Raw genomic sequence first — 24,034 nt, forward strand, 5'->3', positions numbered from 1 at the left:
TCGCAGATAAGACGCAGGAATAATAGTGACCTTTGGAAAACCGCCACTCACAGTTCACATTGCACAGATAAATTGCAAGTTATAAAAATGCGGTCAATAATTCTTCAGTAGAGCCTTGTGAAGTATTTATTTGGCAAATTTTATGCTCTTCCTTTGTCGCTTCAGCTAAATATATTTGAACACAATCATCCGGTAATTTAAAATTGGCCGCAGAGTTTCTTTGTTTAATCCCGGCAAGAGTATCCGACTCTCTGTCTATGTCCTAATTGTATACAATATTCTGATAAGGTCCATCTATGTCAATCTTGCTGGCCAAGCCGGTCTTTGGACGGGTCGACGATGGAAACGTCAAAAGAACAGACGTAAAGGCTTATGAGAAGAAAGGAAGTTTTGATTGGGATTGAGTCACAACTACAAGCGTGGCCGGGTTTTTAAGAGTGGTGGTGGGGGGGAAGGGACGGATTCCGGCCCTTCAAAATTTTGAAAATATAAGAAGACGAACGCATCATTCTTGTCGGAAGATCAGGAAATAGGGGAACGAATTGGTTTAAACTAACATCACTCTCCATGTGAAGATTTGACCCGAAGAAAGCGCAGGTACATACAGAAAAGTAAGGTTATTCAATCTGTAACTTAAACTTCAGTAATCGGTTGTTGACGTACGGTATTTCACACGCGTAAATGTGTATAATTATGAAAATTTTAACACGAGCCTTTGGAGGTAAGCGTATGTTGAACATATATTTGATTCATTAGCTACCTTTTTCTCTTTTCAGGACGGTTGCTTAGCCTCATTACGTGCCCTGGGCGTAATTATTTCGTTTGAAGCACTGTTGTTGAGAAGATCGAAGTCAATCCATGAAGTATGAATTGATGCGCACTAAAAGGTTACTTTATTTGAATTTGACATAGTTTGAAGCTACACTGGTTTGCAGATTTAATGAATGTAACCGAAGAAGTTACAATTCATAGACCCAACGTTTCGACACTCCTGTCTAGTGCCTTCATCTTTTCAATAAGCTTGCTTCATGATAAAGTTTATCAAAATGAAATATCACGAAGCTTACTTTCTGTATTATTCGATGTTATTTGTTGTCACTCTCATTCTTATAGTGATAAAATAATGTTCGACGAATTGATCCAGAGATAAAAATTTGGGAATAGCTTGGGTTTGCACTTTTATGTCTTAAATTCTTGATCAGCGTTGGTGAAAACTGAGATAAGAAAATCATGCTCTCGCTGCAAAAGAAAATGACAATCAGTTTGATTTCAGCACGGCTTTTTAAATCTCAGTATTAATTTGATTCACTCTTAAACGACTTTATTCGTTAAAATATATATATATATATATATATATATATATATATATAATAATAATAATAATAATAATAATGATAATAAAATTAAACAACAACAAGAACAAAAACAGGAACGAAGTCTTATTCGTCAGTCAAACCGTTTCGTTGGTGACTAGTTTGACTTCATTTCACTCTTTCATGGTTAAACAGGAACTCATCGTAAACAAATCCATCTTTGGATCGCTTGGTTTCTATATGGTTTCGCCTTAACTGCTGACAGCTCCGTTCAAAATGCATCGCAACTCTAAGAAGGTGGTGCTCAAAAGAGATGTGCTGTCATGATGGAGAAGAATATTCAATAAACAGGGGAAAAACGACGACAATTTCAATTCCAAATTATACTTTTCAAAATTATGAAGAAAAACGAGAAGTGCTGAAATCTAATGGCACGAAACAAAATGACGGCGACACAAATCATGGAAAAAAATATTCAGTGGACTTTAAAATTTGATAGATGAATTAGTAGACTCGAGAATTAACTGGAATGGAATAATTTCAAAGCTTAATCGCCCATGTGGATTCATATTAACAACTTACTTGCAGTATCTATAACTATCCTCTGTTTGCACTTGTTACATAACTCTCAAAGAGGATAATTTTGTTGTCCTTTAAGTGGTCAATGAAACCGAAAATTCAAAGGTGATGTTGATCTTGAAAGAGCCGAGGTTAGGATATTCAAGAACAAATATAACTTTGACGGTTCGTTGTAACTACTGCTAAGTCACTTCTGAGACACAACGGGGCGACGTTCTCGACCAGTTTCTTTGCGGTATTTTTGCTGCGCGCGAAATTGTCAACTGACTTTCCCGTCCTCTTACTAGACCACTCTAATAAGAGACAAAATTGTAACATCAATTTATTTTGCTATTGTTCCATGCCCGGACGATATGGTACAGTGGGAGTTGTGCGAGGAATGGTTGCAAATGAGCCGCGAGGGATTTAAGACTGCCCGGGAGGGCGGGTGGCTCCGCATTGTCTGAAGACCGCCAGACTCTAGATGTCTTCATAATTGTTAAGTTATTATTTCGGATCCCTCAACAGTTAATAATCGTTAAAATTAGAAAATGAGATTGAGTTCAATGTAATAGTCTCCACTTTTTTTAAGACCTAGATATTAATGTTGATTTGTATTTGAAAATAAGCTGAGAGTTCCAATAGTTCAGAATAGAAAAGTTTTTACTTATCATAGGCTTTACGAACGACTTTTAGTAGGAGTAGTTACTTCGTTCTTGTTCAGAAACTGTTTAATGTTATTTAATCAGAAAATCAGACTGAGTTATTTTTGTGACTTGACGCAATAGTCTCCACTATTTTTATGACGTTTCGTATCAATGTTGATTCGCATCAGAAGAAGCAAAGAATTATTGTAACAATTTCGATAGTTTGAATGCAGTAGTTTGTTTGCATTTAGTTCTTGCGTATACTGTACGACTCGCTATAATGAATGCGGCAGAATTGGAACGAAATGACTGTTTTTCTTTACCTTTTATCAAGGAATGTTGTGTTGTGATTGAAGAGAACATCGACACAAAGCTTTCAGATGGAATTAGTAACCAAATATGGTACAAACGATGCCAATAGGGAAAGTTCGGGAAGGGGGTCCATATCCTCTAGCGGATTTGAACCAGGGGGGTCCAAATCCGCTGTAACAACCGGAGCCCCCGAATGTCCACTATTCGGTTGTAGTTTAGTTGGATTTGTGCTCCCGTGCTGAACTGTTTGCTTGAGAGAAGGCTAAAGAGCTAGAGAACTTCTTCCTGGCAAGGTAGGATTGTTTACGCTGTTTGCTGCATTAAATACATGTACTTGACCTTGTTAATTACCGAATTGCTTTTAGTCGCTAAGCTTGTTTTCTAACGCGTAAATCCCGCAAATTCGCTTAGTTATTATTATGTTTCACTGTTTCAAATGATTTCATTCTATTTTGTTTTTAGCCTGCTTTTGAATTTGCTTCTCCGTAGTTAGGGATCAGGGACATTCGCTCTTTTGTTTACTGTCATTTCTCATTTTATTTTCATCTGTTGTTATTGTAATTGGAGACACGCGTTTTTTCCAAAACGTGCTCGCTTCATTCGTTTTTGTATGCACAATTTTATCACAGTTGGTCATAATTTCAATCAGTTTATTGCAAAATAACGTCTGTTTCTCTTACTACTCTTGTTGTTGGGCTATATTTTCTTAGTTTTGTTCTCTAGTTACAATTTCAATTTCGTAGTTTGCCATTTATAGTCAATATAGTCATTTTTCCTTGCATTTTATAAATAGCTTTTGGTTAAGAGAATATATTATACAGTTTGTGTTCTCACGAGTTTATATTCTCTTGCTTTGGTAGCACGCGATTATCTGATAATCCCGACAAGTCTGCGTATCGACATCTTAAATGTTAATTTGTGGAAAAAACGATCGGAGTAAAGCTATCAATTGATTTCCACTGAAAATCGGGCAAAGAAGGGAAAAACAGGCGAGATTGAATATCAAAACTGTCATGAAAACTGAAGATGTTATGAACAAAACGTCTTACCGCGAAATATGTATAAAAGATATAACTTACAGGATATCTTCGGTTATTGTAGCATCATACAGCGAAAGAAGGTTGCAAATATATTCCTTTTTAAACATTTGTTAAAGTTTTCGAGACTCTAAAACGAAAAGGATCCAGGCGGCGTGAAACGGAATGGAACGGAAGGTGTAACAAGTTATCACGGACTTCTGCACGAACCCACGAATTGGAAATAAAAGGTTTTCCTGAAAATTTTGTACCTTTCGGGATATCTACGGTTATTTTCACATTCCCACACTGATATTAATGATCACCTCGACCCATCATGGAAAGAAAAAAGGTTTTCAAACGGACAAATTTAAATGAATTTGTGAAGATCGAGGCCACGCGAAACAATATGCCCCTTTAGCGACCTGGTACAGGCTCGGCCAATCCCAGGGCTCATTCTGACCCAGTATTAGCAAGGAGGCGTATTGCGCGTAACGTATTCTTAAAGGAGCGCGGTTCCCTATGATAAAAAATACGATTTGTTTCGATGGTTTGTTTATTTAAATTAGTCAGAGCAGATCCTCTTCGGTAAATCATTCAAACGATATTGCAAGTACAAATAAAGTAGTAAAGTCAGTAAATGGCTCTTTAGAAGCAAAACATGCTATAACATTTCCTCGATTATTATCGATAAGTTAAAATATTTGCCTCTGCTATTGTTCGTGCAAGAAGCGGTTAATAGTCGCACAAAGGTCAAACCCAAGCAACTTGTTTGATTTTTTTTCTCTCGTGCCAATAAGTTGCCCATATTTTTACTTCTCTTGTCAAACCTGTTATAAGAGCTCTACATTCAAGTTAAATAGAAATACAGAATCCATTCAGCCAGTAAGATGATTTAGAAGAATATCAATCAATTTTTATTCGACTTTATCGGCATCGCCGTCCTGGTTGCTTATTTATAAGCTCCCTAATATTCAGTTCTTGAAACACTATTAGAGTTCGCTGTCAAATTTTGCGGGAAACGTTGACCAACTGTCGAACAGTCGAATAACCTCTTGCTGAGACGCGAAATCGATCGCTTTGCAAGTCGTGAGAGCATCGTTGTTTGGTCCCAGACCTCTTTTCTTACTACCCCTATCCCCGCGGTGTTTCTTCTCTACAAAAGGGTTTTCGTTTAGCTTGTGTGTTCAAGTCTTTTTTTAGTGCATAGATAAACAGTAACACCCCAATAAGTTGTTACGTATGGTTTAAGACCACACACAGAAAAATTACTTCAGTTGTAGTATTACTATGACAACTTTATTCCATCCGTTGTGATTCGATATTAGCCGGCTAAGCGTGGCGGGACACGTCTTCCCTCTCAAAAAAAACCGGAGGGAAGGAAACGTCTGCGAGAAGGTGGTGAGTATAGTTACAGAAAGGCTAATTTGATTTTGCACAAGCATTGCGTTCACATAAAAAAGAAAAAAGGGCTACATAGTGACTAATAGCTATTATTACGGAATTTTGGCCGAGTGCATTGAAGTTTGAGAAACATAATTTAAAAGAAGTTAGGTGTTGGGTTTGGACACTGGTGGCTGAATCTATGAAGTTGAGCGATTGATTCACCGTTTGTTGATTGAAACCCAAAGCCCTTTGGTTTTGTTTGTAAGCCGCCCATTCATCTGTATAAACCAAAGAGCCTGGTTGCACGTTTCTCTGAATAATCAGCAATAACGTAGCAGCATTTCGCCCTTTGACAAGCTGCAAATATGGTCTAACGGGTTCATACTGGGTATCGAAAAGCCCAAGAATCCATCTCTCTCCTTGAGGTCGACGTCCCCTTTGGTACTATTGAGACAGAAGTGCACACAATTTTCATTAAAAGTGTAGTCTACATGAAACAGAGGAAAACTAAGCAAAACCGTTTACAAGCAGGTGTAGGCCATTAATAAACCGAGAATGATCTAAGATAAACTTAAGATATTGCAGATGTCATGTTTTGTGAAAATGTTTGATACCGAAGAATGACCTGGCTAAGAAAAAAAATACCTAAAACAATTTAAAACAAACGCATACGAGACATCGAAGCGTATCTTTTGGTGAGCATGGAAATGTGGTCACAATTATTTTCGAGCGTCTTGTTGTCGGGTTTTAGGTGTTTTGTTCTCCATTATTGTACTGACCGCTTTGGACTACAAGAAGGAACCTAAACGTCGCTAGACTACGTACAGTCCCTCTTTTGCTCGAAAATCTGTGGGCGGTACACTTTTCTAATGGTCCGTCCCAAAGGTCTGCGTTCTTTCTCTATGCTTGCCTTGGACTTCTGATTAAACTTTGATTCATTAATTTGCATAATAACACCTGGGCCGCCTTACTGTGGGATAGGGTTGCGCAATAGTGCTCCCCAGACAACTTCCTGGCATTTTCGTGCAAACTTGTTTCGGACTTTTCGTGAAGCCGTCCCTTCAATCCCCATTACTTTGAGGGAATCATTTGTGCCCATTTCCAAAGATAGCGCAGTTGTCTTCCTAAAGAAGTTCTACTTCCAGCGAAATATGAGTTTACTCTCATTGACGAGACACGTCCACAACGGAAACATTTCCTGTTGAGTAGTCTAAGATAGTTATTGTTGCCAGAGGACGTAATAGGGGTTTACGCAGCCGGCATATAACTGGCCCGATTTTGCGGCAAAATAAAATTTTGTAGTAAAAAAGGAAAAATCATAAAGGATAACACAAAACTGACGGTTTGGTGCAGTAGACATTATTTTTTGCGACTGTCGTTTTGTGTGAAAAAAGGTTGACAAGTAATGAAGTATAGCTTGTGTACATCCGCCCCATCCCCTCTATTGTTAGTATTAAATGCTTATGGCCAGCTTCTGCTACATGATATTTTTGTTTTACTTCGAAGTGCGGTATGGAAGCTTTGTTTCCGGGGAGGAAAACGGATTGGGGCAGTAATTTATTTTTTTGGGGCATAATTACCTAGTCTACATAATTACGAGCGTGATATTGATAGCTAATGTTAAAACAGTTAAGAACCCTTCACAGTGGTCAAACGCAGACAATTTCAACACCAGTTCCGAAAACATAGTTCTGGGAAACAAAATTACGAGCAGGTAAACTAGGAGGATATCAATTAGTACATTCTCGAGTCATGTGTGACGTAAAAAAGCTTAACTTTTCAGTGATTGTCCTAACTCTTGGCTTGAAAGCGAAGAATTCCAAGTTTATAAACTACAGTTTGGTGGGAACTGCGCACGCGCAGTGCGTTTGATTGCTGTGAAAAGAAGCCTTTTTACTGTCCAACCTCGTTCTCAGGGTCTCTTGGAGGCAGTGAGAGAGAGACCTTAGGAACGAGGTTGGCTAATGTCGGGCGTTTGGATCATAATAATATGCTTCTTAGGGCGACACGATAGAAGAAAATGACCAATAGTGCTACAGGTGTTGCACTGAAGGGTAATCTAATTAAATTGAATGAAATTGGCCAGTGACGAAAGGTTTGTAGGCAAAAGGTACAATCGCACTTGAGAACAAAATCAGTCAACAAAACATCACGCCATGCTATGGGTGCATCGCGGTTTTTCGCCAGGCTGCCTTTCCCCCAGCCAAAGTATCTTGCTATTAGCACCGTTTGAGTTTTAAAGTGATTATCCTAGTATGTGCCGCTCTAACAAATCTCAACGACATCTTGGTTTGTAAATTTCCCGCAATTGATTAGGCAGTAAATGTTTCATAGTAACTTCCCTTCAAGGCTTCTTCATATGGAACTGCGGATCGATTGCACCTGTATATAAACAGAAACAAATTAGACGCGAGCGAAAAGAACAAAAGAAATTGCCGCATGTTAACTCAGTATGAGGCTTATATGATCATGATTTTCGCGATAACGTCTTTTTTATGTATTCCGAATCTAGCTCATCATCAGATTTTAGATAATTTGTGCTGTAGGCGCTAATAGCCCATTTCCGAATTACCTTTGGCCTCTTTTTCAAAGCGAGTCCTGGTGCTCATGGACGGTGAAAATTGTCATATGTTTTGAAATGAGTAACCTCCTGCGTGAACGCTCCTTGTGCTACTTATGTGATCTATGACCGGGAGGCTAGAAAGTGAAAAAAACACTTGACCTATAATCGGCACTGAAAGTGTGAATTCACGCTAAGTTCTCTGGCAATTATTAGTTTTCCCAATCTCAATGACGTCGCCCTCAAGGGTGGAGAGAAGAGGACATATATGTATAAGACTCTGAAAGCTACAGGTTGCTTTTAATGTTAGTGGGAGTTAGCTTTAGGTACGGAATTCGAACATGGCTAGAAGACTGAGAATTGCATGATTTGGGACGTTTGTCTGATGGGCACACCTTAAAGTGCCTATGACACGATATTGTTTTTTTGTAATGTGTGGTAAATATTTTATTTAAAATAAGAAATAATCGACCTTAGCGTCTAGCAAGTTCTTCTTGACCGTTTTTTTGGGCATTGAAAGTACGATTTGGCGGCCAAAAAGTGTCGCGCGTTAAGCGCGCGACAAAAATGATTATGTTACATAGATATGACGTAGAAAATTTCAACTATGGTGGAGAAGGGAGAAATATAGTAGAAAGAACGAACGTATTGCGTGGCTGGAGCGCCAAATATAGTTATCTACATGAATAATACACATAGACCGGGTATTTCTATACACTACATTGCAAAGGATGTAGCTGTATGGCCAAAATGTACGCGTTTCGATCGTCGATATCGAGGAGATTTTACTCTTTAATGTCGTCGGCCTTGTGCTTCATACCGGCTTCGAAGACGCCTGTTACGAAAACATATCACTACTCAAATCAGGGGAAGATAACCAATGAATTCAGCTAAAAATAATGCTGATTAAGGGGCCTGTTCCCACACCGTACACGATTTTTCAACATTCTTTTCGGCTGACATTTCGCAAGCGAGTGTCACAAGCTTATTGTTTTTATTTCAAGCCCTTGAGAGGTACTCATACTCCTTGTCTTTCCACATGACTACATTTGCACTTTTTTATTGTATGAAAATCCCACCAATTGCAGTTTCCATCATATTTTAATAACAGAAATACATCATTTGTAATAAAGTCCAAGCCCTTTCCTGAGCTGACCGATATCCTGTTGCGTGAACAGTGCGAAACCTCTGGCGGATACTGGTATGAACACAAGCTCGAAGGGGCCGTGTATTCTCCTAACCTGGGTTTCCGAAAATCCATACCACGAGCCATCAATGCCCCCCGGCCTCAAAAAACTAAGAGTAGCAACAGTAGCAATGAATCCAAATGCTGTGTGAAAGTCTATGCGTACGAAATATTAATTTATAATACTGATGTCAGTTATTTTCTTTGAGTGAATGGGTCATACGGCAATGCTGCCTTTAAACTAAAGAAGTCTTTCTCTGTTAAAATCCCTATTTGAGATTAACTTGAATCAGATGACCATAAACTTATTCGTTTTCCGTTCGATTTGACGATCGCGACGATAGTCTCAGATCTGTCTTTCCAATCTCTGAGGAAAGGAGTAACTGAGAGTGAAACTGCCCGCTGACTCCTCCGTGAAAATCATCGTGGCTCGTGATACAGCTGATTCTTTCGTCAAAAGTTGGCTTTTGTTTTACTAAGGGAATCTCCCGACAGCAACAAAACTCTAGATCACTGGGGAACCTTCGCCGCAAATAGTGCGGAGGAATAAAATGTTACGGCAACAGAAACGAACACAGCTACCCAGTCTTAAAATAGATTTCGCCACAGAAACCAAAACACAAACGCAGCAAACTAAACATTCAGTAACGGGAACTTTTTTGTCCTAATCTTGACCTAAACACCGCGGGTGAGAAATCGTCTTTGTAAGTCTTCGTCGAAATCTTCGTTTGATGCACGCGGTTCTCCTTCGTAAGGCTGAACCGTACTCGGAACTTCCATTCCTCCTCTACTACTTGAGTGCGATGTATCAGAACTCTCCATAGAGTTTGCTGAAGGTAGGTATTCATCGCTATCGGACATAATTTCAAGAGTACTTCAACGCTGACTGATACAAAGATTACAAGAGATTTGAGAGATTTGTGGGTGAACTAGTAGTTTTCACAGTTTTCTACGTCATCACCTGCCAGTTCGTTACCAGTCCACGGGACACTTTTAAGACAAAATAATAGCACTTTAGGGTCCGAAAAGACCGAGTTTTAAGTTTTTGAAATTTTTCTTCCATCGGGATTGGTTTGTACATATGATAAGCTAAACATTTGCGCAAAAAAAGTTCTTGTCACGGGCACTCAAATAGATTGCCCATTTCGATGCAATTTTTGTGGAGAGTCGGTTAATGTTTGCAACTGTGTCAACTCCTGCCTCGTTGACGTAGTTTTGGCTTCTGAGACTCCCGAGAAGGAGTGCAAGGTTTAGAAACGAAAGGCGAACACTGAAAACAGGTTAGTTACTGCTCTTTCGGCAATATTTTGACACTCGTGATTAAGTGATACAGGGAAAGCGAAATATCTGAGAGCTTTGAACATTTCAAACGTTGGCGCTAAGATGTTATCTAGTATGACAGAATTGAGGTTTATTTATCCTTTCCACGTAAATCGTAGTTAGTGTAATTGAGGCTGTTCATATTCCTGCGAAACGTGATTAAAGCTTTTATTTTTTTTGCATTCCCAATTTTAAGGTATTTTCACACCCAAATTGAACGAAATTTTTTACTTAAACGTTGCCCGTGAATAAAGAGTTGAATTAGACGTGAGTCGTGAACGAGGGGTTGAATAGGGGTATGCAAATCCGCCGATTCCGGCTATTTTCATTGCAACGGACTGTACAAGTTTATTTTTTTATGCCGATTTCTCAAGAGGTTTTTTAGCATTACTTTTTTATAAGAAGGAAATAGAGCAGCACATCGCTAAATAATTGAGCAATAACTCGTGCGGTAAACTCCATTGACAGGCAAAGCATCGTGGGTAATTCTTACGCCCGGGAATGGAGGTGTGGAATATTCCCACATAAAAGTTAGGGGAGTGCGGGGGTAGTCGACCGAAATTTTAGAAGAAAACCAGGTCCTAACAGACACCAGTAAGAGGTACCAATTTTTAGAGCTAAAGCCACAATATTTTTTCTGTTCACATCAGTTCCAGGATAATTCTACCGGTGGTCGTTTCATCACCAAATCACCAATTATAACCCCTTAAGTACGACGATCGCCCCGTCACTTTCAGAAGGACTTCCCCCTCTCCGTGTACACACATACCACACATTTCACGGAGCATACTTCGATCACGATTCACGAAACTTTTTTCAGTAAATCACGATTAACCTTTTGGGGGCCTAGGGCGAACTACAAAGCAGCACTTGGATACGGAGCATTCGCAACGGTACAAAGACGCTTGAAAGTTAAAATTTTACTTTCGTTTCTGTTACACATATTTAAGGTCTTAGGACCATTTCAGGATGGAAAAAGGTATTGTAACAATTGAAGACTAACATAGCCTACTGCTTAAATCTCCCAGCTCTTCCCATACTACCAAGCCACAAGACAAGACACAAAAAAGTCTTGACATGAGATCTTAAGACTTTCACTTTTGTGGCTAAATCTTTTTACGGCCAACGGTTAAAATTTTCCAATTTTTGCTTCTAGTGGCTAAATTTTTGGCCAGTTTTACAGCTAACGGTTAACTCCATTGAGACCCTCCTGAAGGTTACACACCAAAATACCGCTGACACTTCAGACCATAGTTAATAGAGAGGAATGGTTATGAAACCCGAGAAAGTTCTTTGCTGTATTTTTTTGTTCGGTTTTTCGGTCTTGACCGTGCACAATGCATAATTGTTGTTTACTACAGACTGAGGAACTAACCAATAGAAATGTTTCGGTAACTTAATTCATGCATAGTGTATGAGCGAAAAACAAAAGATTGTGTACGGTCATGGACCTTCCTGCATAAATCTTGGAATCTTTGTTTGCTCCTCTGATGTTTGCCGGCCTTTGTAACCAATCTCCTCTATTAACTATGTTCAGACTAACTGAAAATTTGAACTTGTTGAAATTTGAAAGCCAAGTATATCAAAGCTGCGGTAGGTAACACTCTCCTATCACCTCATAGTTTATTATGAAGGTTATTTACCGAACACTTGACTTTGATATTCAGCTAAATGAAACAATCGGGTTTTAAAGGTTGTATTAGGTTTCAATAGTAGCGCGCAAAATGACAAAACGATTATGTCCTTTTTTGCAACAGGTCCGATTGGCAGCATTTCGTCAGGGTATCTGGGAAAATGCCGACTTGCTTCCCACCCCTTAAGCACAATTCAACACCACGAAAATGGCCAATCATGAAGTCACGAAACTACCCTTTCCTCCCCCCCCCCCCCCACACACACACACACACACCATGATCAATTTGACATTATCTATTGCCTTTCCATTTTGATCGATTAAAGTGGCCGTGCGGACTTGAAGGGACTGTGTCATCTATTTTAGCAACAATTTTCAAAATGAGTTAGTTAATTGCTAAGTATTTAGGCATTACAGTTTACTCTTTGGATGGTTAAAAATACTCAAGTATATACCAGCTATGTTCCAGTCTGCTCTTAGGATTATTTTTTGGATAGCTTAGCCTTGGGCTGATATGTTTTCTGCCTTGATTTTTGATGGTCCACTCCGTCCTGAATACACGAAATATCTAGACAATTTTTTTTCAAGCTGAAAAACGGTTTGCTAGTGTTTCTTGTAGTGCCACCATAATGAGTAACCAGTTCAAAGACGTTAAAAGTTAATACGAACTAAACAATTGGTTAGTATACTTTACTTACATGGTAACTTATACAATACTATGCCTTGCTTCGCTTTAGACCGTTCTAGACTGTTCTGAAAACATACTGCATTCTCAACAAATAATATGCGATGTTAATTTCAATTTCAAACAATCATGTCATAAGCTTAATTTAAATACTAAATACAATGACGAACATTTTTTATCAAATGCTATGGAGGGTAATTAGGTTAATTGAGGGCCTGTGTATATAATTCAGGAAGAAGGATCACCCTTGCCTTCCCTGATTGAGTTTGAAATATATACAGAAACGCTTAGAGACTAGAGTGAAAACTCGGAGGAGAATTTCCCTCTTCATCACGTGTTAATTATTTCCCGTTAGGATAATGCTTTCTCGAAAATTCTTGAACTGAAAGCAAGCTCAGTAGAAAGTAGCAACTGCAACAAAAAGACAAGAACAGGAGAAAAAGGAAAAGCCAAAAAAAAGCCTAAAAGTCTTAAAAAGTGGTTTAGACTTTAGTGAATGCCCGTGGAAAAATCGTTTTCAGCCGTACACTTTATCGTTCACACGAATCGCTTGTCCAACACGGGTCGAGTAATTTTGCCATTGGTTCTGAAATTTCAGTTGTGTGACCATGCACCACATCCGGTCTATTGTTATGTTCAAAACGCGCCTTTCCTATTCATGTTTTCTGCACAATTTATGTTTTGTTTTGTCATATTAAACAGGTTGTAGTCTATTACGTCCTCGTATTTTCAAGAGCCTTCTCTTTTCTTTTCTAGCTTTTCCTTTCCTTTCTTTTTTCTATTGATTTGTTGTTAACATACTTCCTTGGTTCTGGTGAATTGAGCGTTAAATCGGTTCTGCAGCTTATACTGTAACTTTTCCAGTTTATATTCCTTTATTGCATGTAAAACATTAGTTTATTTTGTATCATTTTTTCTTGGTAACACCTGTTAGTTGGTACTGTTTGTTTTATACCATTTTATTTTACTTCCATTTGCTCTATTTTGGTTCTCTGACTTGTGTAATTTGCCTGCTGTATTGCTGATTAAATTGCTTTGGAAATCCTTGAATCCTCCTCGTTCCTACTCGCTCGACCGCCGCATCCTGTGTCATTAATTTCGAGTGTTCTCTCAACTTGCCAAGTGGGTTATCACTCCGGTAAACCAATAGAAAGTGCGGTCTGTTGCTTTTACCAAAAATACTGTATCTCTATGATGACAGTTGATCCAAAAAGAGTTGTCAAATCTACATAGTGTCTTCAAAGCGTTTTGTGGGGTTTTTTTTTATGTCTTTGCAAAGAATAACCTTAATTTTCGACTATGAAGCCATGTTCAGTCAAGCAAATTATTATGAGTAGTGCTGGTAGACAACAGAGTTAGAAATTGCAAAGTCGATCATTACTTCAAATAAATACAAGCTTTTGGGTTTTATTCAGGAAGGGTTTGTTGTTTTGTTTCTATTTTTCTTTTCCGTGATGTACTGACCTGTTTTTCGTCTTGAAAACCTACTATTCTCGAGTATAGTTTTGCTGTTTTTCCGTGGCAAAACACGTGAGAATCACCCTCCTCTCCAGCGTTTGGTAACTGACTCAAATCAAAGCGAGGCGGAACGTTTGCGACAGAAAACTTTTTCATTTTTTGTAATTACCTGACAAAAGCTTGTCTTAATCTCGGTTTGTAAAAGCTTATTTCTCGTAAGAGCTGAAGTACGATTTTCCACAATATTACAGACTAGATCGAGTCCTATTAGTTCTTGCAGTTGGATCTGCGGGTCCTAGATTTCCGTGCGAAGACTGTGAATAGTTTTCTGTTTTCATAAACACTTTAACATCTAACATGCATGTTCATTTCCCGATAAACAAGAAAAAAATCCTGCCGAACTAAAAACAGACGTCTGCTCCTAAAGAAATTATTTCACGGTCGCCTGTGAAATAGCCTCGAGGTTATAATTTCAAAAAAATTAGTTTACCCGCAATTGAAGAAACATAAAAGAGAAATATAATTGCGTCAGGACCAAGCTGGAAGAATAAAAACAAAGAAGACCACACAATAGAGTTGCAATTAACAGTTTCCGTCAAATAAGAGTTGTTTTGAACAGTCAACCATTGTCCGCTGGCACAACACAATATTCTAGCCTGGGGGCTTTTAGCTATGCAAAATTTACGGTAACAAACAGCTTACTATTTAAAAGCTTTTGCACTCCTTGCTCAAACTAACTAATTGACTTCAAAGTAGAAAACAGATTTGCTTTTTTTCCGTAAATGTTTTTAATGTAGGAAAGCTTGTGATCTATTTTGCAAAGATAGCTGATGGGGTGGAGACCACGAGCAGTTCAACAAAGAACAAAAAAACTTTAAAAAAGGCAAGTTTTGTCTGATATGCTTTACGAAGTCTGGTGAACACACTGCGATGCGTAGGATTCAAGCTAAGAGGGACTGGTACCACAGGCATCTCAAGCTCGATAAGAGGTAATAGAATTTTGAGGCTTTCTTACATGATGCATATTTTGTCTTCCAAAGTCCGCTGACATCAATCAAACTCGATCACAAGCAACGACAAAATGTCGCAAAATCGTATCAATTTGTAACCGAATTTTTCAATGTATGGTATGATTTTGGTTATTGAACTTCGGCCGGTAGTGTCTACTTTCTTCGAGAATGAGTAGGAATCTTCTTCGTGGCATAAACAAGCTAACTCAACTTCACCACTAACGGCCCCCAAAATGGGCCTCCAAGCTGAAAAATATTCCCCGATACTACGTTAAGGTAAGGTAATATGAAAAAAGCTTTACTCAGAGCTCTCAAGTTTGACATCTGGTAAAGGGTGAAACGTTCGACCACATATCCATCGAGTGTAATGCCGCGCTCGGCCATCACGCATCGGGGGTGGGGGGGGGGGGGTATGTAAGGAGGCATTCTCCCCCGGAAAAATGTAAAAAATGTATCTAAGACGTATACCCCCTTATTTTTGTTCTGAGCATTTATGAACAGAGACCACTGTACTGGTCTGCAGTCAGCATGTGACTGACTAACTTCTCACCAATAGAACAAAAGGAAAGTAATATCAAGTTTATTATCTAAAACCTCTGGTACTTGGATCTCAAACATTTTTGTAGGCCATGGAAAAATTCATGTTAACAAGGAAAGATCTATTGTAGATCGGAACATATATAATTTATGTGTTCTCTTTTAAGTGGTTCTGATGGAACTTAAAGTATTTTTGTTTTGTAGCTTGCTCAGCGTGATACTCCAATACATCAGTGGAATCTTCCCACTCTCCCAAAAGAGTTTTCATTATTTATTAAAAGGGATGACATGACAGGAAGCACTCTGTCTGGAGACAAGGTACACAGCTTGGAATTCAGTTCTTGATCAACATTTTTAATTAATAAATGTTAAGATGTGGCATTATCTTCATCAACAATAAGTGAGCTTAGTAAGATGAGGTTGGTGCAGCCACAGAAGATCCAGCAAGAGGTTGCACAATTTATTTGGAATGCCTGTCGTTTAAAGAAGAACTCTTTTTTAAGTTCTGTAGGAAAACAAGACAACAGTTTGTTTGGCATCCACTGACTGTGCTAGTCAGTGGAAGATGACACAAACCATATTTATTCAAACACAGTGGGGTTTATTAAATTTTTCATGATTCGAGTTTGGCATTTATTCTAGGGTGGTGTTTATTCTACAGTGACATATATACAAGGGCAGTGTTTATCAATTATCCAATTTGTTTCTTGCAAACAATAGTATGGTAACTGACCATTTTAATTTTATAAAACAGAAAAATGTTGTAGTGCTTGTCTAAGAGTATTGTTTATATCATAAAATTCTCAATTTTGCATCAGAACTGGTACATTCAAAAGGATGTGTCTGATTCACTCAAAATTTCCAACTGTGATTGAAGCGTTGATCACATCATGATGCTGCATTTATTCAAGGGTAGCATTCATTTGAATAAATAATAATTATGTTATGTACTAATTAAACTGCTCACACCAAAGAGAGAGGAAGCTCACAGCGGTTACATTTTTGCCAGCCTTTTTTGAGAGTACAGACATTTTTTTTACAGTGACTGCTACTTTGGTTTTCAAGTTTTTATTCTCTCAAATTTAAGTCTTTACAGCTTATGATATTTTTTGTATAGCTGAGGGTCTCAATCAAGAGACAGCTGAAGATGGTTCAACTTAGAATTTTGCATGTGAGCAATGAAAATCTGTGTATGAGCACTATTTGAAAAAATTGCAATGTGGAAGCTGATGTTATGCTAAAACAAATGCAAAAGAGAGTATAGCAGTTCTAATGCAAATGACAATAATATAATTCAACTTTGCAATCATCTGAGTAAAATGACCATAATTATATGGAAATGCGTAGCTTCAATTGTGTCTGTACCTGTGGTCAAAGTCATCTCATATCTTTTTCTTACTAACCCTTTAAGTGACTGGTGTCTAATTTCTTCTTACAAATCATGCCTTGATCACATATTAAGGTTATGGGAATAAAGAAAGTGATCACCCACTTAAGAAGCTCTTGATTGTTAGACAAATTCTCCTTGCCAGCATCTTAGGAAATGTATACAGAACAGTATGGAGAATATGTAAACTGATTTGAGTGTGTAAAGGGTTAAGTGCATCCTCAACTGCTGAGTTAAACTGTTGCGGCAAACGAACATCAAGGCTAGATGAAATGCCAAGAAAATCGTGACCGGAGAAAAATGCCAACCAAATCCAGGGGATATATTACAGGGACATAACTTTAATCAATCTCGTAAACTGTAAGCGAATTAAAAAAGGAACTTATATAATAGATTGTATTCAATTAAACACGTGGCGACTTAACAGCGTAAATGAATCTAACATAATAAAGGAACTAATAAATGAACCAAATGCTACGGCAAACACAAAATATATATACAAATAAAGACGAAAGAGCTTGCTCGAAACGAGATAAACAACAAAACAAGCAAAAACAACTTACATATCAGTCCCTATACGCCGGTGGCTTGAAATCACACTTTATAAATTAACTTTGTATGCACTCCGAACATGAACAGGCGATTAATGAAAGCGGGAGAGAAAAACTATTTAAAGGAATCAAATGGCACAAAGGCCAACTGTAACGCAAATGTCACGCAAGTTTGAAAGTCACGCATTTACATAAACCTTAAATTGTGCTTGTCTCATTCGACTATGGCAATGCTGTTTTAGGTTTGTAAGCTGAAGTTTTTGTTGGCTGATGCAGTCTGGATAAGAAGTGTGACACAATACTTACATGTGGTGGAATCCAGTCCAATCATTGCAGAAGCACTGCAGTTGCTGCGAGACAACTTGGTTTGGATTGTTACCTGTTCTTAAGAAGTCCTGAACAGGCAGGTATTTAATTTACTCTAAACTTTTTAAGAAAGAACTGATGCAGAAGATTTTAAGCTGCTTGAGTCATGATCAAAGATCTGTTACCCCTAAGCACATGTTATTGGCAATCAGACAAAGAGTGATGCCAATGTGATCTATCACTAATGATAACTTAACAAACACATTACAACATGGAATCTCAGAACCTTTTCTTTTACCACACTCACAACAAGATGAAAAGCATCTTTCTATATTTCTTTGCCAAGCTCAAAACCTACAATCTTTGTTTTTTTTATTTGCAAAAGATGGAATCTGTTTGTGAAATAGAAGCTCCTCACATTGCATTGAATAGTGGACTCATACAAAGATGAGATGAGAAGATTCACGACTGCACTGTCACATATTATAGTTGAGCACGTTTCTTTGAGATTTGAAGCAGACAGGAAAAACTGCATAATAGGCTGCTAACAGAAGTTCAATCTTTACTCTAATGTTGCTCATTTATAAAGGAAGAAGGGCACCAATTTTGCTTGACATAGATGGCTAAATTTTAAGAAAGTTAGCAAACTTATTGAAACTTTCATTTGATCTTTTTTTCTTCATGCAGACCATGGATAATGGTTGTAAAGGAAACCTGTTTTTAAACGAATTGGTTGGAAGTTAAATTATTGTTGTTCCTCAGCTTCAGTACAAATCTGGCCTTAAACAAATGATGGAGAAAATGTCTGAAAAATTTTAAGTAAAAGGTCAGAGAACTGTAAAACCTAGAGAGCTGACACCTCTATGGTTGCAATCATTAAAAGTATTCTACCTCAAACTGACATTAGGCTTTGATTTTAGATAGAGCTATCACCAAGTGAGTGTCAGAAATCTTGAGATGTTTAATAGGCCATTATACAGTTCTGTATTTAGTTGCCAAGCCTTTGATTTGAAGTGAGGCTGTAGGTGACCTTGTTGTGATAGAGACCAGTACCTAGTTAGCTTAACAACAAAGCAATTTACATTGGAAAAGTAGCAAGGTTTGTATCATAACAAAGTCACCCTTAGCCTCACTCCTGTTGAAAGTGTAAATTGGGGATGATATTGTTTGGAGAAATTAGATGCTTATCACTCCTAGGGAATAACACACCTAATTAATTTGTAATGGAGGTAAATTTTTTCTACGGGTTCCCTGTTTTAAAGTGATTCCCAGTGTTCTCCTTTATTTTAAGCATGACAGGTAAAATATATTTTCAAACTGGTAAAGCAATCCTTTTACCTGTTGAATTTTCAAGAATTCCAAGCAATTTTAAAGGTTAATAAGAGGTACTACAGGTGGTAAATGTTACCAGTTACTGCCTGAAAAAGAGAACACTGGATTCCAAATTTCTTGTTTGCCAGGAGGTTATATAACCCACACAGAAGGCTGATAGATTCTGTTCTGTCGTATGACTCAGGAAATGCTAGGAAAACTCAAGAGAGTTGTTATTATAATTATTACACAGTGAGTAAAGAAGGTAGCACTGATATTGGAGAATTCTTCAACTAAGTTTTGATGGGCTAAGTTATTTTTGACCCAGTTCCTTCCTGTTGACTTTCTCTGCTTTTATTTTCAGGGAGGAACAGGGCTCATCAGCTTATCTGATTGAAGTTGGAGGCTCCTCTTACATGGGGATGTTTGGTTACTTAAGAGCATTTCAAGAAATGATAGATCAGGTAAAATTACAGGTTTTTCTGTATTGTGTGTTCATTTTGTGTATTTCTGGCCAAGAAGTCATGAATGCAGTTAAACACTGGTCACACAAAAGCCTGTTTGTTAAAAATTTTTTTTGGATATCTTTCAAAAATGTTGGCTTTGTTTGTTTCAGAATGTGCTGGAGAATTTTGATGACATTGTTGTTACAGTTGGCAGTGATGGAAGTGCATCAGGAATTGCCATTGGTAACTATTTAACAGGATCAAAACTCAAGTATGCTCTAAATAGAAATATTGATATTTTCTTTATTGACTGTGTGGGAGGGCTGGACAAGAAAACATCTGTCTCAAGGTCATAACATATAGACCTCTCTCTGACCAATCTGTTCATTATGCCCAGAGGCCAAATGTTTTCCAATCTGGCCTGTCCCCACCTAGTCATTAGGGATTTTATCATTTGACCAGCTCTTTTTGTCTTCTTTCTTTTTGCTGTTTGCATCTCAGGAGGCCACATATAGAGCTCTGCTGTTATTTATGGTGCCACTGCCACTACTGCTTTTCTTCATCTGAAGGATTTGATTTTTTACAATGTTTTTCATTTAATTTACATCCAGGGATTTACTGGTCTTAGGATAAATAATAATAATATTCATAGGACTGAGTAGAATTCAATTCTGTCTGTAATCTGTAGTGATTAATACAATCAGATGACTGTGAAGTGGGAGTCAAATATGTTAATGTTAACACAAAATCCTGTTACCAATTAATCAAAACTATGACAAAATTTGAGAAAGAAACCAGATGTATTGGTTATGCGTTTTTGTAACAGGGTGTGCTCATGACACATGCTGTCCACTCATATAGGCATGACATGTCAACTGTCCTGTTACACTGTTCAGTAAGAGGCATGACACATGCAGTGTCCTATTAGTGCTTAAATTGGGCTGGTGATAACTAATCACATTGGAGTTTTTTGTTATTGTTGCCACAGAAATGCTGTATCACCTTTCAGGAACCCCTGACAAACTATATCATGCTGGGGAACATTATGAAAAAGCTTACCAACCTATAGGCTGATAAAAAATTTCTACAATTCAGATTGTGCCTCTTGAGAATTTCTCACAGGCCTTTCTATCTTTCTAAAAGTTTCCCCTTGTTTTCTTTGAACACTGGAGACTAATTGAAACCTGTAATAGCAACATCATTGTCATTTATTCATAGATGTCATGTAGTGAATGTGTGTGATGATGCAGCATATTTTTACCTGAAAATCAATGAAGACCGTAGGTGGGCTAAATGTTCTAGCAGAAGAAATAATTGATATTATTGATGGATACAAGGGAAAGGGCTATGGCAAATCCACTGAAGAAGAGTTAGTTTGCAGATTTTGGTTTCTTCATAATAGGACTAGTAGTTAAGCAGTCCCTCCTTTTTCAGAGAAGTCTGTTGGGCAAAAAGAAAAAAGAGCAATGAAAAAGGTTGACATAAGCTCCTAGCAGCGCACTTACCTTTTTTCACTGATCCTTTTTTTTTTTTGAGTCATGCAACTTTCATAGACTTTGCCCAAAAGGATGGATTTCTTGTAGTCTCCTACGTAATATGTTACATGATGACCTGCTTATTTTGGTACTGGAATGAAATGCAAGTTGAAGAGAGTTGTTTCTATATATCAGTAAACAACCTTTTCAAAACATGAAAACATAAGAAATCATGCCTCTCATTGCCTCTTGTTCCTTTGCTGATGTTAAGCATGGAAAATTTGTTTTCAGAATGCTCTTTGGCTGACAGTATTTTGATTTAATTCAGTGCGAGTTAAAAGCTGAAATTTTATTGCTGAAAGTTAAAATGACATGTGCTCTGTTAACAAGGGATCAGTGTATTTGTTTACAATGTAGAAGGAATGATCACTCAATGATGTTCCAAACCACAAAGTTTACCTGCCCCCACTCTCCCCCCCCCCAATTATACCACAGGTTTATGCAAGACAATAATAATGGATAATTATAGCTACAATTATTAAAATTTATTGTTTATTTATTCCAGGATTCATTCGAAATTGCTTGATTACCAAATGAAAACATGATCTAAATTTTTCTTAACCATTTACATTCGAATTTGCACCTTACGAACCCTGAAATCTTTTTATCGGTTAATGAAGAGGACATTGTGGAGATATCCAGAACAACTGGTATTATGGTGGACCCCGTGTATAACGTCAAAGCCATCAGAGGAATGCTACACGAGATGAACAGCAACCCAGGGCGATTTAAGGGTCACAGAATACTTTATATTCATACTGGTGAGTACAATTTTTCAACATCATCATTTGATAAATACCTCCTTCCTTCCCTTTGGTTAAGAGCCCACATACCTTGAAAATAATGGTTTCTCAAAGGTAATCCCTTAGAACTGCGTTTTTCCCTGCGAATGATATTCTGCTCATGCGCGGTAGTGCTGGCGTAATTGTGTATATCATGATATTTTTCTCAACCTGGTACGTAAATTGCAAACTTGAGACCCCATTTTTGATCCCTTGTAGAAGTATCAGTGGTTCGTAACTTGTACTACAGTTGCATGTAGCATGTACTTTCTTTCGCGTGGAAGCAAAATATTATACATTAGACTGACTATGAGGACTCTGATTGGTCGATAGGATACAGTCGATATCCAATAGCAGATATTGGGTTCTCATGTCGCGTTTAAATTATGCCTAGTTTCCAAGCCCCTCGTCCGTGTAGTGTTCTAAAACTCTTGCAAAATCAGAGAGAAGATTCTTCTTTTGCAAATTGTTTCCAAAAATGTATGATGAATCAGTTATCGAATTTGGTTTTTAGCATGATATTGTAAATTATTAAACCTGGCATCAGTGTTATCTGCCTCGGCCTTCGGCTTCGGTGGATAACTCAGACCCCGGCATTGATAATTTATGATATTATGTTCAACCTCATTAAATAATTGCTCATTATTATTCAATTGCACTTAGTAAAGTACAAATAACGTGCGAATCGAGTGAAAATTTCCTGTGATATTGTACATTTGGTTATTTTGTACTGTAAAAAAACTTGTTTAATCGGTTGGCTGCGCGTGCTGCACTTCTCTACCTGCGTCGCTTTTCCCACTTTTTGAAAAATGGCCATGAAATAAAGCAGTTGGGCAATAAATAACTTATTAGACGTTTTGGTGTGTGGTATCGCTGGGTATATTTACTCATAGTTTGTATTTTGACTCGCCTTGCGGGACCGTCAAAATATGCCACAACTGGTAAAAATAGTTACCGATACTACATACCAAAACTTCTGATAACATATATCTTTTGATGGAAGACTGAATACGACAACATCCACAAGTGATAAACGTTCATATATCGCTTAGAGGATGGTATTACCACTCCTTTGAAAATGGCAAGACCTGATTTGTAACATTGTTATATAATGCGAGTTTCGCACACGTCTGATAGGGTGTGTCTTATTTTCCAACAGGAGGTGTGTTCGGTTTGTATGATGGAAGAATGGACCCGTTAGTAACTCGCCCTGCAATGGGTATAAATGATGTTGTCTGCTGGGAAAGTGCGAATGATCCCATGCCATTCTGAGGCTGACTGGTTTGCAGTTGTCTCTCTTATTTGAGATATTTAGGTAGTGCTCGAGAGGTCCGCGTGTAAAAAGATTTTTGTTCGTTTCTCATCGTTCCCTTTGTTAATGTAGTGCTAATCTCTCGCGAAACCCTCGGCCGCGCAAGAAAGACTGGGAGCTAGTAAATTTTAAGTTGGTAAGCAAGAAAGGTCAGTCAAGACATGCCTACGTTCTTTTTTGGCGTCATCCAGTAAAATTGGCCACGAAAGAGGAGATAACAGCATTGCATGGACTCCTCCAACCATCAGAGGGAAAAAGTCTTTGACCAAGTTCTCGTGAGTTTACATATCGAAGACGAACACAACAAATTATTGGACTGGAAAAAATGTTTGCCTTTGAAAATATATTCGTGTAAAACTATAAAGATTTAAAGTTTTGAATTTTTTGTTTGATTTATAACATATCTTTGATTTTAGACTAATAAAAGGTCACGTTATATCCGCTTTTCAGTATAACAAGTTCTATTTTTGGATCAAATTAGACAAGCAAATTTTGTTGAGTTTTGCAAGTGCTTGGGGCAATATTTGGATTCCAAGTTTTGTTTTCTGCCCAACGAGGATTTCGACAAAATTGATGTCTCTGAATCAAAGGGCAATCAGATGGGCATTGGGTACGTTCGAAGAAAAGTTTCCCGTTGATTGGATCCATATTGCTGAAGACCTTTTTTACAGTTCCGCGGCTCTGTGTCAATTAAATTGTGAACAATTCACCTTCATAAACTTTGCCCGCCTCGTGTTGATTGTGTTCGCAGTGTTTTACGTGAACATCGTCGGTGCAATGAGG

General features: G+C 37.9%; 1 pseudogene; it reads left to right on the forward strand.

Annotated features, from left to right (window-relative positions):
• The first annotated feature begins 296 nt into the window (after nt 1–296).
• On the forward strand, nt 297–23,688 carry LOC131786241 (uncharacterized; annotated as a pseudogene).
• The last annotated feature ends 346 nt before the right edge of the window (nt 23,689–24,034 follow it).

The sequence above is a fragment of the Pocillopora verrucosa genome, chromosome 6 (genome assembly GCF_036669915.1).
Source record: "Pocillopora verrucosa isolate sample1 chromosome 6, ASM3666991v2, whole genome shotgun sequence".
NCBI classification, from domain to species: Eukaryota; Metazoa; Cnidaria; class Anthozoa; order Scleractinia; family Pocilloporidae; genus Pocillopora; species Pocillopora verrucosa.